Source organism: Solenopsis invicta, chromosome 11, assembly GCF_016802725.1.
Source record: "Solenopsis invicta isolate M01_SB chromosome 11, UNIL_Sinv_3.0, whole genome shotgun sequence".
Classification (NCBI taxonomy): Eukaryota; Metazoa; Arthropoda; class Insecta; order Hymenoptera; family Formicidae; genus Solenopsis; species Solenopsis invicta.
Window position 1 is genome coordinate 7,657,577 of NC_052674.1, and position 15,108 is coordinate 7,672,684.

The 15,108-nt window shown below is 29.8% G+C and overlaps 1 protein-coding gene across 8 annotated transcripts in view; it reads left to right on the plus strand.

Moving 5' to 3' along the window:
* The window catches only part of LOC105205519 (glutamate receptor ionotropic, NMDA 2B), a 198,741-nt gene that overhangs the window by 29,689 nt on the left and 153,944 nt on the right, over positions 1–15,108 (plus strand). For 6 of the 8 annotated variants that reach the window (XR_005575926.1, XM_026132491.2, XM_026132493.2 and 3 more), the window contains exon 1: positions 8,148–8,462. The exons of the other annotated variants lie outside the window; for them this stretch is intronic. The gene's annotated coding sequence lies outside the window, so the exon portion shown is untranslated. Of the gene's footprint in view, positions 1–8,147; positions 8,463–15,108 lie in introns of those variants that run through there. 8 annotated transcript variants of the gene reach the window in all.

Sequence of the window (15,108 nt, forward strand, 5' to 3'; positions counted from 1 at the left end):
TGTCGCTCTTTTATTCTGCGTCAAACGTTGCGATGAATCGAAGTTTTATTTTAACATTCCAATGTCGTGACCGCGAATGCAGCGAGCACAAGATAAAAGAACCTTGATAGTATACCTATTTTGAATAAGAAAAATAGGAAACTAGTGGGCAAAACTTTATACGAAATTGGACGAGCAAAACTTCGAAGATACATCGTGCATTTGTAATATCTTCAAGTAGATTTTACGCGATGCTGATTGCACTTAAACGTATACGTGTTTCGATTAGGAAAGTTACTGAGCAGCTATCTGAGGTGTTTTCCAAGTTTTGCGTCAGGTCAATTGCATCATAAATTTCTTCCATATTTCTGATATCAACACTATATATCATATGCAATTTTGTTATTTATATATAATAACGAATTATTTTGGTATAAATGTGAAAAAAAACTAAAAATTTGTAAATACTTTTTAAGTATGAAAAAAAAGAGAATGAGAAAAATATTAATTCTAACGCATATCTTATTTTTAATACTATCAAATAAAAATTTAACAACAATTAAAAAGTTACAGCGTATATAATTGCCACAGAACTTTTATTAATATCTACCTAGTAACTTGTATTTTAAATGTAGCTAACCCCATCGATTTTCTAAACACAAATTTATTGTAAGCCAATATTATATATTATTTATTTGCAACTGCAGTCGATGATTGTTGAAAGAGAACTTACAGTAGTCCAATGTTTTCTAACAAACAAATGTTATGGCAAAATATCTTTTGCAATGATTGAAGTATACTAAAGTAGTACTGAAGCCCTCTCATTTATGCACGTAGTAGCGTGATTTTAAAAGCTTAATATTGCAGCTTTCTCTATCGAAATTACATGTAAATGAATTCCTGAAAAAAGAGCAAAAGACCGGCGTTTTGTCACCACCTGACTGTATTTGCATCCAATCCCAATCGATAATACGAGTCGCATGAATCTTTCAACGAGATTCGCTTCGAATGAAATCGCGTGAACGAATTCATAAGAAGGCAGCGCCGTCTCCATTAATTGATGAGTAAATTTTCTCGAGAACTTTTGTCGCCAGTAGAAGGTCAAAGCCTTGCGGTTCCTCGAAAACATGTACCTGTTGCAGTTCCAAAAGTCGACGTATCATTGAGTAAAAAGCATCGCCCTTTCGTCGAGACGAGTTCAGTGTCGAAGAGGCGTTTTGCGACGCATATTTTCTCTCGTACATCCCAACGCGAACGCCAATGCCGATGAGGGATCATGTTTTTGCAAAGTTGACTACTGTAGGTCGAAGGTTTACGATTCCTGACAAACATCGTAACCTTCCTTCGAATGTTTCTGATATTATCTAAAAGACCGCCCGATTTTTATATAGTAATAGAATGTTTCTCTTTGTTTCTTTTTTTCAATGAAACTTGAAGTAACGTAGGAAAATTGATTTTTTCGATAATACGAGTATATGTTGACGAGTTTATTAATGCTATGGTTTAAAATTAATAATTCAATAACATATTCATGGATATAATACATGATAGGTTCATTGAACATTTTGTAATATTATATTCTTCAATGCAAAATTCTATTGAATAAAAATTTAATTCAATGCGTTAAAAATATTTAATATTGAAAATTACGGAAATATGCGAATATTATATATTATTCAAAGAAAAAAAAGATATTTAGTGACTTTTAATGACTTATCTATTTTTGTCAAATAATTACATGTTTTTTTTAATATAGTATATATTGGATATGCATTTATAAAGTTAATGCAATTATGAATATAAAGAGAGAGTATCAAATTAAAGCTTAGCGCTCGTGATTTCAACGCATTGTCTCAACGGAATTTTCTTAATTAATTTGCGCGTCTAACATTCTCGAGTGTCATCACCATCTGCGATTCCAAATTCTGTAACATTTTGTATCTTTTCATGCCACTGACGGTTTTTCATTCGTATGAACAAGCGATTACAGATAGCGGTGGTGATGTTGATAGTAGTGGTTTTCATTGAGACGATAGAATAGATTTAACAAGTTGATTGTTTCTGTCAGTGAATAAATGTATAGATATCGTGCAGGCAATTTGTATAAATTTCAAACAATATATACGAACTTAAATCAATCGATACAAAAGTAATAATGTGTGAAGCCTCCAATGTACGAATCGAGATTGATGTAGGGTAAACAGCGGTATGTTGCCCTTTAGCTATTTTAGACTTTGTGTTTAGGTAGACTGATGTATATCGAGCTGTATTTATACGTTCTCTGGAATCCCTGAAAATATCTTAAAATCATTTATCAGTGGTGTATAGGGGTTGAAGTGTACGTTAACTTGAGTGGTAAAGTTTTAGGATGTATGTACCTTAATTTATCTTAGCTTTATGAATGTCTCTTACAAAGTATTTAAGCATGTGTGACAATTTAATAAACTTAATGAAAAATTAATTTGATATTTATTGTAATTTGGCATTGTTTTTAATAAAGAAATATTTTTCTTATAACGCCCATATTCGATTGCTTAGCAAAACATTATCTCAGATAATGTTTTTCAATAACATTTTTTTGCGACGATACGATCGATTATATATCAGATTACGAAATTATATTTTTGCTGTTACTTATAATTATTCTGCTTAATTAATACTTGCATAAAAGAGTAAGCTGAGATTGAATAAGGTAAATTGAGAAATAATTGAAGCCAAGGCGCATAATTGTCATATCACATGCGATTATTCACAACTAGAAACTGGCTGGAATCATTGGTATTTTGCTAATTAGCTTCGGTGATTAACAGGGAAACTGGAATTCCTCCTAGACGACTACACTATAATATATCCTAAGTTGACATTACGGTTTTACGCTGTTGCATGGGAACCTTGTGTCCCTTATGATGCGGAACTTAGTTAAAATCGTACACTCAAAGATTAGTTCCGGAATTTCATCAGGAAAGGGTTATGGCGTCTTCCAGCCGCGACGGCTGGCTTATATTATACCTTAGCACCGTTGAAGCTAAGCTGCTTCTGGTACAGGATAACACGCGTTTAACTAGAACTATAATTCGATATAGTTTCCTGACGATTAGAAAGTTCACCGTGAGCATATCCACAGCTAATTATACCACAGCAATTTGGATTATGCGATTATTAATCGAAAACACGAGCCTATGTCAATGTTTAGACTAATGCAATTTATTAATGAAATATAATAAAGAATTTATGATGCCAATAAATTTCATCGTAAATTAAGAAATCAGTACCGTTCAATATATTGATCGGCATAGACACGTTCTTAATTTACATGTTAATACACTTCGATTATAGTAAGATGTCGATTATATTAAAATTATTTAATATTAAAAAAAGTATATTATATATATATTGAATTTGTTATACAGAATGTTTCAGAAATAGTTGGCCAAACTTTAAAAGCATATTCCACTCATTGTAAGAATAAAAAAAAGTCATATAAACATGGGTTTGAAAATGTTTCCTTTCCAAGTTATAAACATTTTTTGATTTTACAGAAATTGCTGGAAATAATTTCCTTTTGCATCAATGCATGCTTTGCATTGACGTTGCATGGATTGTCGAAAACGTTCAAAAATTCTCGGAGTATTTTGTATTTTTTCACACAGCAATAATACAATTTTAAAGTACTTCTACAGTAGCAACAAAAGTATCATACATGAGAGTTTTAAAATGCCCCCATAAGTAAAAATTCAAAGGGTTTAAATCGAGAAAACGTGCAAGCCAAGCAATGGGTCCTCCTTTACCAATTCATGTATTGATGTAATTATTTTTCAGGAACTCTCGAGCAATGCGTTTGAAATGTGCTAGAGCTTCATCATACATAAACCAAATTTGATTGCGTATCTGTAGTGGAATGTCTTCTAATAATATAGGGAGTTGCGTTTCCAAAAATTGTCTGTAGTTGTTATTATTAAGTGTAGGTGAAAAAAATTGATCCAAAAAGAAAATTTCGGAAGGAAATCATTTCCAACAATTTTTGTAAAGTCAATAAAAAAATGTTTATAACTTGGAAAGGAAGCATTTTCAAACCCATGTTTATATAACTTTTTTTCATTCTTACAATGAGTGGAATATGCTCTTAAAGTTCGGCCAACTATTTCTAAACACCCTGTATATACATCTGTATATACGCTAAAATTTGGGTTTACATTTAGTTTTACACAAATAAATTAATGTTCGGTATTATCATGGTAATAAATTAAAATAGCTTATAAGTAATAAATTTTGAATAAGACGCATGCACACATAGTTTCATTAATAGATCAAATATAAACTATTTTGCTAAAAATGCTATTTTGCACATTTTTACAAAGTAATTCGCAACTCCGTCCTGATTTCGTATTCTCAGCATTCAATATGTAAGCAAATGGCTTTACGTTCCTTTTTTTTGTCTCTACGTACTTTCTAATCGGCTTCAAAATCAAACACGGTTTCGATATTCCAAATGCATCGACAAATAGATTGTATTACCGAAAGCCTTTCGTAGAAATTGTATTTTCCCGACTATCGTGGAAATGACGGGCACGTTAGGATGTCAAAAACAAAAGCTTCTGAAGGAAGCGATGGTACATCTTTATCGGCGTCTTTTTCCTGCGTTCTTTTTTAAGATTCTGTGAATAAAGGGGATAAATCCTTTAGACACGTTCGTGGTTTTTTGTGGTTCTTCACATTATGAGCATACTCAGAGCAACGTAGTTATCCAGCCTGTATAGATCGATGCCGGTCTTTTTCATTCTGCTTCTCCTTCCAGACAACCTTGCAGATAGGCACTGTAATTTTCTGTTCACGAGAACGCCACTACCCTGTCGAGGCATATAAATGATGCTATTATATAAACCATTATCCCTCGACGTAGTTTCGAACAATGCTTCAGGCAGATACCTAGTAGAATTTTTATTACAATAACTTGTTTACCGTTGCGGAATATTTAGCGAATTATCTCTATTGATGTATAAAACTAGAAACTTTTTATTTAACAAAATTAACACATAAATGTTTTCTATTTATTTATTAGAATTTTTTTTTTTTGATCTCTCTATAATCATTAAAGCATTGTTAAAAAAATTTATAATACCTTTATAGCTACATTGCAGTAGTAAAAAAAATTTGCAAGTCAAATAAAGAAAGTGGACTTTGATTTTAGAGCTAAAGTTTTTAGAGAAAAACTTACTTGTGCTAGCATTATTATTGTCTTACATACTATGTTCTTCGGCGATGCTTGCCTCTCGAATTTCTGACTGTTCCTTCGCTGCATGGCAGTAGACATTGTCTAGCGTAGTAATCCTCAAGGATATATATTCTAACTATGAGTTAACGCGTTAACGCGTTATACAGCCTCCCTTGAGAAACATAAGTACGAACTCACGTACAGAAGTTATTGTGACGCAAATAGTTGAAGCGAATATCGAAGTTTATCGAAATTTACACTATCATCAACAATATTATTATAGAAATTAATTATCGGTAATATATAACGTACCGAAATCATTACTAAACGTCATGTAACATGATTAATTTAAATTACTGAATACAAACAGCTAATTAAGAAAGCATTAACTTATACAATGTAATATATATTCAATTATTTAAATTTAACAAGATATGATTTTGCGATGTTTATACATGTCATTAATGTTACATATTCTACTTATTTAAAGTATTAAAAGAATATTAAATAAAATATAGGTTGTATGGAACATGTGAGAAACAATATTTTAAACAACAACAAAAATTAAATATTTTAAAATATTTTATAAATATTTAATTTTCTTAAAGTTCAATATTTCTCTTTTAACTATTTTAGTTTAAAAAACTTGTAAAAATTTTGTTCTTGTAGAATTAAAATATAATCAATACGTGATGTTTAATCAGTTAGTATGAAATATTAAGAGTTATTAAGAATTGTTTTTAATTACACAATTTAACAATAAACAAAATAAATTATTTATTTTGTTTTTTTATTTTAACATAGAAGTTTGTTAAAATATAAAAGAAACAATTTTCTTTTAAGATTAAATCATAATTATAGTAAAGTCCATCAAACACACATAATTATTAAACAGAAATATTGGTTTAAATTATTAATGAAGAAGGATGAAAATAAAATTTTACATATATTGGTTTCCTTGCATATATTTGTTTAGTATACTTTAGAATTTTAGATGTTCTTTTCAATAATATTAAGAGAAAGCATACACGTCGGAAAACATAAAACAGTTTAAATTCATATAAAATATCTCTACGAATTTTTCTGCTTTTTTAGATGAGTGAAATATTTGAGATAATTCATATTTCCCTCTTTCTTCCTCTCTCTCTTTCTCACTCATTCACTCGTTCACTCGTTCATTCAATGTCCTCCCCGATATTTCTTCTCTTCGATTACTGCGCTCCTATCTTCACCGATTTTACCGAGCAAATGAAGCTCAAGTTAAAGCGTCTGATGAACGCCTGCGAGCGTTTCATCTTCAATCTGCGTCGCGACGAACACGTTTCTCATTTTTATTGCAAACTGGATTGGCTTACTTCGGATGACAGAAGAATACTTGCTGCCTACTCTTCTCATTCTTCCATTCGGGAATTTATATCTTGTCAGCAGCCTTCGTTTTCTCAACTGAGACGATGCCACACATGCCTCTTTGCTTGACCTTACTAACCCTTCCTACCTTCAATAAACTTTCCTTTGTACTGCACCTCCTTCTGGAACTCACTCCCTATAGACATCAGGAAGTTTCAATCCTTAGATTCATTTAGACGTGAACTCCTCTGTCGTCTGCAACAGAATGCAATACCTATACTAGCTCATCGCCTCTCAATTCAGTTCATGTGTGATAATTTTCTTCGTAATAATTAATCTTATTACGAAAAATTTTATTTTATTGTCACTCTTGTCTACCGATATTTCTACATCTTTCTTTTTTAATTATTTTGTCTAATGTTATTTTTTTCTCTTTCCTAATTATTTTGTAAATTAATCTATCCAGATTTAACTGTCGCTCAGTGATCTTGCGCACGTCTCATTTTGTTTTCTTTAATTTTACTTTTATATCTTCTACTTTTATATTTTTTTCCTTTCATTTAATTACTTTTGTTGATTTTTATTATTTTCGTAGACTTTTATATGTCGCCTCTTTTCTCTGTATTTTTCTTGTATCATTTTTGTCTCTTCTTAAAGAGCTTGCGCTAGAATGTTAATAAACGCTCTGTCACTCTCTCTCTCTCTCTCTGCCTCTCTCTTTCTCTCTGTCACTCTTTCACTCTCTACATGTACGCTTCTACGTGTCCCGGAAAAAATTCCGGATCGGTCAAATATCTCGAAAATAAAGCATTATCGAGAAAACGGTTTTAGACAAAAATCGCATAATCTGAAGAGAGACAAATACTGATAAAATTAATATAATATATTTGAAGATATCTGTTTTCTAAAATTATAAAGATTCATCATGTTTTAAAACAGAATTATATTTATTCTTTTACATAATATGAATCTTTTAATATGATCGTTTGATAAAACTGCCTTAAAATTTTTTTATGCAAAATACATAGAGAAATCATATTATGTAAAAAAAATTATAAATTCTATTTACAAAAATGGCGATAAACTTCATACGACCTTAAAAAATTTTTTTAAAATTAATTTTAATATTATTTATCCCCTTTCAGAGCATACAATTTTTATGTCAAACATTTTTATCGATAATGTTTTATTTTCGAAATCTGACTGTTGCTTTTGAGACATACTATATATATCAACAAATTGTTTAAGGACTGCTTTATGGAAAAACAAACTAGATAATTGTTATATATATTTCACTGTCTCATTTAACAAATCATAACATTATACATACGGCGAAATAACATAGGTTCATATTATTTCGTCGGGTATTTGTATTCCGCGCATTAGTTATTTCTCTTGAGAATCCCACGTCTCACTGGGCAATCATAAGTTCGTGGTGTCTTTCACGATATACAGGATCAATCGCGATCCACGTAAGACACTCAGTACCGTACGCCAGGACGACATGGGGTGGTGGTGCTCCGAAGACGCAGAACTATACTCTGTAGTTTCGGGGTGAAACGCGTGCGCGGGTGGTTTTAATCGGGGGCGGGGGTGCGGTCACGGGGACAGTATCGTCGCTCTTCAGTTGGGTTTGGTACGCGTCTCGCGACTGGCCACTGCGCGCCTTTCCGCGGTAAGCACCTTCGTTTTCCTTCCTGTCTTCGTCTGTCAATTCTATCTCGTGAGTCGCGCGCGAAACTCGCGGCATAGAGAACTCTCTTCCGTATTTTTCTGAAGACTTTGCTGAAATTTTTCGCCTGACTATCGATCACTTGTCCGACTTTGCCGGGGCGACTACTACGGATGCCATTTACGTGTTTGGGAGTCGAAGAGTGTTTACTGGTTATTCTTTCATAACAAGGATTTGGCGAACTGACGAAGGGTGAGTTGGCTTATTTGTGAGAAAAAAATTGTTGACTTGCGTACATCAGGATACACATGGAATTTATTCATGTCTCGCGGATGCAACGACTGCGATTAATGTGCTGAGAATGGTTAAGTTGGCGCCGGTTGACGTAACTTAGGTGTATAAGGAGGACTGGTCTTGTGGTTCTACAGAAGGTGTAAAATAAATGGATGATGTGACTTGCGGATTTACTTAGAGGAGATAGAAGCGTTTTCATTAATGAAACGTTAAGGAGTTAGTAATTTTCACTTACCCGTCGTTAGTTATACGTAAAGAAACTAGTTGAGGGATCATAATAATTTAAAAGTATTTATGAGTTAATACCGCGACGCCGTGCTACGAAGAGCATTCTTAAGTCTACTTTTATCTCTATTTTTTTCAAAATATTATTGAATATAAATCAATTTGTGATATTAAATTAAATCGTACTAATTATATTTAACTGTAAACTTTTTTTATCTTGGGAAAAGGTACAAAATTAAGAAATATAAATAACCGGCTTTTTTTACATTTCACGTTGTTGACATTTAGAAAATAGAATATAAATATGTAAACAATCGAGGCTTAGTATATATAATTTTGAATGATTTATTGAAATCAATGAATCACACTATCAAGATGCAGATGTATTTTTAGCGAAACAAAACAAAGGTAAAACATTTTATAAATTACAAAAAAATAGTTAAAAATATACATTATTTTAACGAAATTATTAATTTATCATATCATTGCATATTTCTAAAGAATTAATTGTGAGGTAATATTAAAACTCAGAAAATAATTTTTAATACGCGATATAATAAAATTAAGTTAAATAAAATAATTTTATATTTTTAATGTTGTAAAGTCTGTAAACTAATCGATTATAGTAATAATCGACTTATTATTTGTGTGATTTGTGTTGTTTGATTTGAAAAGTTTAATTGACAATAGATGTTCACTAAACGTCTAAAAATTTTTAGATGCTGTTATTAAGGACTTATGTCGTTGTTATGTAAATAATTAATGCTCTAATGTTATGTAAATAATTAAGAAAGAAAACAGTGGCAAAATTTTAAAGAATTTATTCAATTATAAAAATAAAATGCTTAAAAAAACAATTAATTCAAACATAAATTTGAATAACTTAAATATATATGAATTTTGAAAATAGACTGTTTTACAGTAAATACTCGTTTAAATATTTTATAGTTATATATTTTAAAATCTCTTATTGCTTCTTATATTTACTTGTTTCTTTATATGTGAAATGATATTGTGGAAGAGCTTTGATAAGTGTGTACATGGATTAAAAATAAGTTGTTTGAAAAAAAGAAAGGTACTAAGATCTGTTTAGCATTGTCGCAAAGATAATGATACATACTTCGGTATCTACATGTTAATTACGACTATTTCGATAATCTCGTTCAAGTCACTTCGCAGTAGGACGCAATCGAATATCGATTCGCGTTCTATTTAATGCGGAACTCTTATGCATATGGCGCCGTATACTTCAAAAGAAAATTATTTGGCAAATGGCTTAATTAAATTGCAAAAATACATAATCGTGCAATGAGATATTATAGAGACAGTGCCGACTATAATGATTTATTTTTGAATTAAAGGATAATAGTTGATTTATATCGTTTTATGCCCAACTTTTGATCATATATTGAAGAAATTTCGCAAAATTTTAATAACTTTTCTTTACATGTATATAGCAAAAAATATAAAATAATAGAGTAATATGTTAAAGAACTTGTACTTAAAATCGCGGTGTACAAAAATAAAATAGGTTCACAATCTTCATTCTTACAAATTAAGTACTGTTTAACAATTTGATTTTTGTTTATCTTTACTATTGCAATAATGTATTGTTTTAATTAATATACATATATAGTAATTTATAAATCTATATTAGTTATAAGTTTATTTACGTCATTTTTAGGATAAACTTATTATGGATTCATATATAAATTCTATGTAATCGGATTATCAATATCAATTTTATTGTAAAATTGTATGATAATCGTCTTTGCAACTGTTACTCGTACATTGCAATCATTTATAAAGATAAAAATGACCTCTAGTACCTATATATCACAGAATAATTTATCTATCTTCCTCTCTTTCTCTCTCTCTCTCTCTCTTTTTCCGTGATAATTATTGTTCTGACAAGATTGATTATTACTTCAATAGATAATGCTAATAAACCTATTGCTTCTAATTGTATAGTATAGTTTTTGTGGTATTCTATTGAATTGATCATTTGTGTAATATTTAAACGTTAATTTGGATAAAGCTAGACTAATGGAAAGCAAATGGAAATGATCTAATTCTACATTATTAAAAGCGAACAGTATAATTCTTCACTTAATGCAGACAAAGCGACTTTAATTGTGCATTTTGGTGGTTATAGTCCGCAAGTTGCAACTCGACTCGATTATATGGTTCGACATATTGTTTCTAACGATATTTACTTCTGACCCGTTAAACTTTCTAGATTAAACGTAAATGCGGCAACCGCATAAGTAGGATTCATGTCCAGTCTTGTTAATATCTATTAGTATGAATTATTATTATCTTTACTAATGTTATAACTTTGATGATATATTATTATGCATCCCATTAGTATTGCATCGATAAATCTCTGAGAATACGATTTATTAATTATTTAAATACGTAATTCTTATTAACTGTTATTATTGATTTTAAAGAACGTATCATATAAACTTTTTTTAATTATTCAACCGTGTTGTTGGCTTAAATCAAACAAACTTTTATATTGCTTATATACTATTTATTTGAATTTACTACGTTGAAAGTTTGGAGTTAATTTGTTTGTGGAAATTTTAGCCGATAATTACATGATGCTTACATAGAAAATTTTATTTACGTGCTGTAGCAGAATATTTATTATTAATGTGTAAATTGTCGTTCTTTAGAGTCTAAGTGACGAAAATTGTTAATTAACTATCAAGCCACATACGCTGACGAAACTGAAGGGCAAGGACAGGGCACAAAGTGTTTAAATAACTGAGGCTCGAGTGGCTGTTGACAGAATTGATTGGTCAAAGCATACGAAAGTTTGATTTTAGGAGCCAAACTCGTAAAATATTTCCTATATAAAAGCATATAAAAAAATATATACATATATATAATGTGAACGGAAAAAAGTTGTAAATGTATGTGTTACATATGTTTGTGTTAATTTTATAAAGTAAATGTTACATTTAGTTTATAAATAAAATGATAATTTTGCAAAACGCTTATTTTTACAAACATATAATAACACGCTTCTTGTTTCTTTATTAATATTAACGAATAAATTCATAAAAATTGTAAATCATTTATTAAAATTAATGTTATTAAAATTTTAATATACGTTACTGTCAAATAATTAAATAAAAGATTCTTTAATAATACATTTAATAATACTTTAATAATTACATTTTGTTTTGTTACTTTTTAATCATTCATCTATCAAACAAGATATATGAATGATTTAGGAGTTAAAGTAATTCATATCTTTGAAATTGACAAATCGGTCATTTGCTATTGCCTTTCGTTATTGGTTTATGTGACGGCGGTAATTAATAATTATGAAATTATATATCCTGCGAATTAATGACAAAATGAAAGAGCAGTATAAGAGAATATCGAGGTAGATTAAACAGGTCGCTCTGGTGAAACATGCTTACGAAATTATTTTCCATCGAACGAAGGCATGTTTGATTAATGAAATTGATTCTGTTGCGTGTTACAATGTAGCCTCATTATTATATTTCATCTTGTTTGCTCGTCATTCAACCAATGTCATAAATAATACTTTAAAATGTATAATTATGTACTATGCTTTGTCACGCATACAAATTTTTTAATTGTTAGAAGCACAATGAACGCAATGTACTACATTTCTTAAAATGTTTTAGAATAATGTACAATACATTGTATAGCTTGCTACTTATTACAAAATTATCAATTGTACAATTTTTGCAAAATGCAATAAACACGTGTGCATAATCGCTTTAATTATTACAGTGAATTTGATAAAAGTTTCTAAAAATGAGATCCAAACAATTTTTTAAATATTGACAAACAGTTAAGTTTCGATTGTCTCAACGCGTTTGTTTCATTAGTCTTTTTGATTATCATTATTTTATGGAATTGTGATGCCTTTGTAACAATTAACAGAGTTCATCAAGGAGCGAGTCACGTACGTAGTCGCAAGCTACTACTGTTCAAGACAAAGGACGAAATGAATAAAGATAGAGTGAATGCTGACAATCCTGATTACCTTTTCAGAACACTACTCTAGAGAATTATTTAGCTAGTTGGTGAATACATTTTCTCTTGTGAATGTTAGCTCTTATTTGTTTAATATTTTACACCCTCCTAACATACATAAGTATGTTGGTTAATTAGAATGTGCTTATATGTTTTTTCTTGGCACTAAAATTATTTTAATTATAGTAAATGTTTATAATTTTATGACAAAGAAAAATTGGACTTAATCTTATTGGACCTTATCTTATAATTTCCAATATTTTAAAACTGGTTTGTTACACATTTTGTACTTACTATATACAATCAAACAGGAAATTACGTATTATTCTTTCTGTAAATATAAAATTTACGTTGCAAAATGGTTAAGAAAAAGGTTGCTTAAAAGTGGTTCTATATTCGCGCTATTTCTGTCGTAATAAATCACCTATCTTCGGCAACCACTGTGGTTAACGTTGTTAATTAATGATCCTCGTGTCAAGCGAAACACGTGACAGGCTGATACAAAGAGTGGAGATAAATTATCCTTGATTGTGCAATTAAAAAAAATAAATAGGAAATAGAAAGAAAAGAAAAAAACGCTCTTATTTACAATTGATATTTAAAATTGTTACTGATATTGATTGCTAAATTATTTATTTATTATGCGAAAGTACATGAAATTAAATATTGAATAAAACACTGTAGGAAGAAACATATTTAGCAAATAAAATTATGTGTTAATGGAGAAATAATTTAATCAATTGCATTTTTTATACGTTTTCGACAGAAATTAACAATAATAATTATTAGTTAATTAACCAATAACATTAGCCATAACTGTTGACAACACAAAGAGGTTGGAATAATGCTTGATTACTTAACTGACGACTGGAATAAATTTCTCGAATCGCAAAGCCACGCTCCCGGCACCAAGATCTACCAAGCGTTTCGAAAAATGTATAAAAAGTGCAGCGTGTTACGCTTATTATGCGCGTAAAAACAAACAAGATCATTACACTGCCCGAGGTAAAAGAAAAATGAGAAATTGCGTTTTAAAATCAACAGCGTTAAAAGTCTCATCTTACAATTATTTGTTTTTCACAGAGGTGATTGATCTACATAATCATTTGAGCTTAGCAAACCCATGGACCCTTTATACGTTACAGACACATTTACTTATTACATTTATTTACACTCTTTTTATAAACCATAGTGCAATAAATTATTATAATACGATATTTGAATAGACATAGATCAACGAGAAATTGTTTTGGAAATAAAAAACTCACCTTTCAAAAATTTTTATTAAAAAAAAATTTGCCAATCTATGTCTATTTAAATATCATAGTAATTTTTATTAATCCAAAACAATTTAAGGAACGTAATTTCTCAGTGCTTGCTGCAAATATAAGCACAGCTTTACTTGATTTAATGAGAAGAGGAGAAAAAATTTGATATGAAAAATAATATTAACGGATTTACACCTATAGCATTTCTTTCATCACTTTAAATTGTATATCGCGTGATGCATATCATAAGAAATACGAGTCTGGTCTGCGACGTCTTGTCTTATTTACCTTGCTGTCTGAAAAATGACATTCGGTCTCTAAGGGTTAGATCTAAGGTTGCTCTTATGTCCTTGTCGTTATAATAAAAAAAGTAGTCGTTAATTAAAGCCGGGTAGTTTCTCGTCTGTTCTAACGATCTCTCGTCGTCGGCATAAGTTAGAGTAAATGTGTTGATAGACGGCGTTGATTAAACTAATCACGCTGCGACGCGATTTCAGAGTTGAATTTGATACATCGCCGCATCGTCAAGAGAAATACAACATCGTTAATGCGTTTACACTCTATTAAGAGGTTTTAAATTATATGTCATCTTTTGATAGTTAACATTTTGTTTAAAGTTAAGAGAGATTAAGACAATGCAATTATAAAGATAAAATTGATATCGGACTTTTAGTTTGATGAAAAAGTAGTGAACGAAAAATTAAATTTAAACTCAAAATAATGGGCTTTTTCTATTTTTTTTTTTATACAAATTTTTTATTAAACGTAGGAAATGAAAGATAGAATATATTATAATTTATTCCATGGTATAAAAAGATATATATGATAAAAACACATATATACGTATTTTTGTCATACCTATTTTTGATGTATTAAATGTAAAATTAAATTTTATTCTTTAGATAAGTAATAAAATGTTTTCTATTTGCTCTTTCATTCAAAATATTAGAAAATGGATTTTTCTTAATAGAATGAGAAGTTTTATATCAATGAGAAATTTTATATGTCAAATTATGTTATTATTTTTTTCTCATAATTATAACAATTTTGGATTTATATATTTAAATATTAACAAGAAAAGATAACGT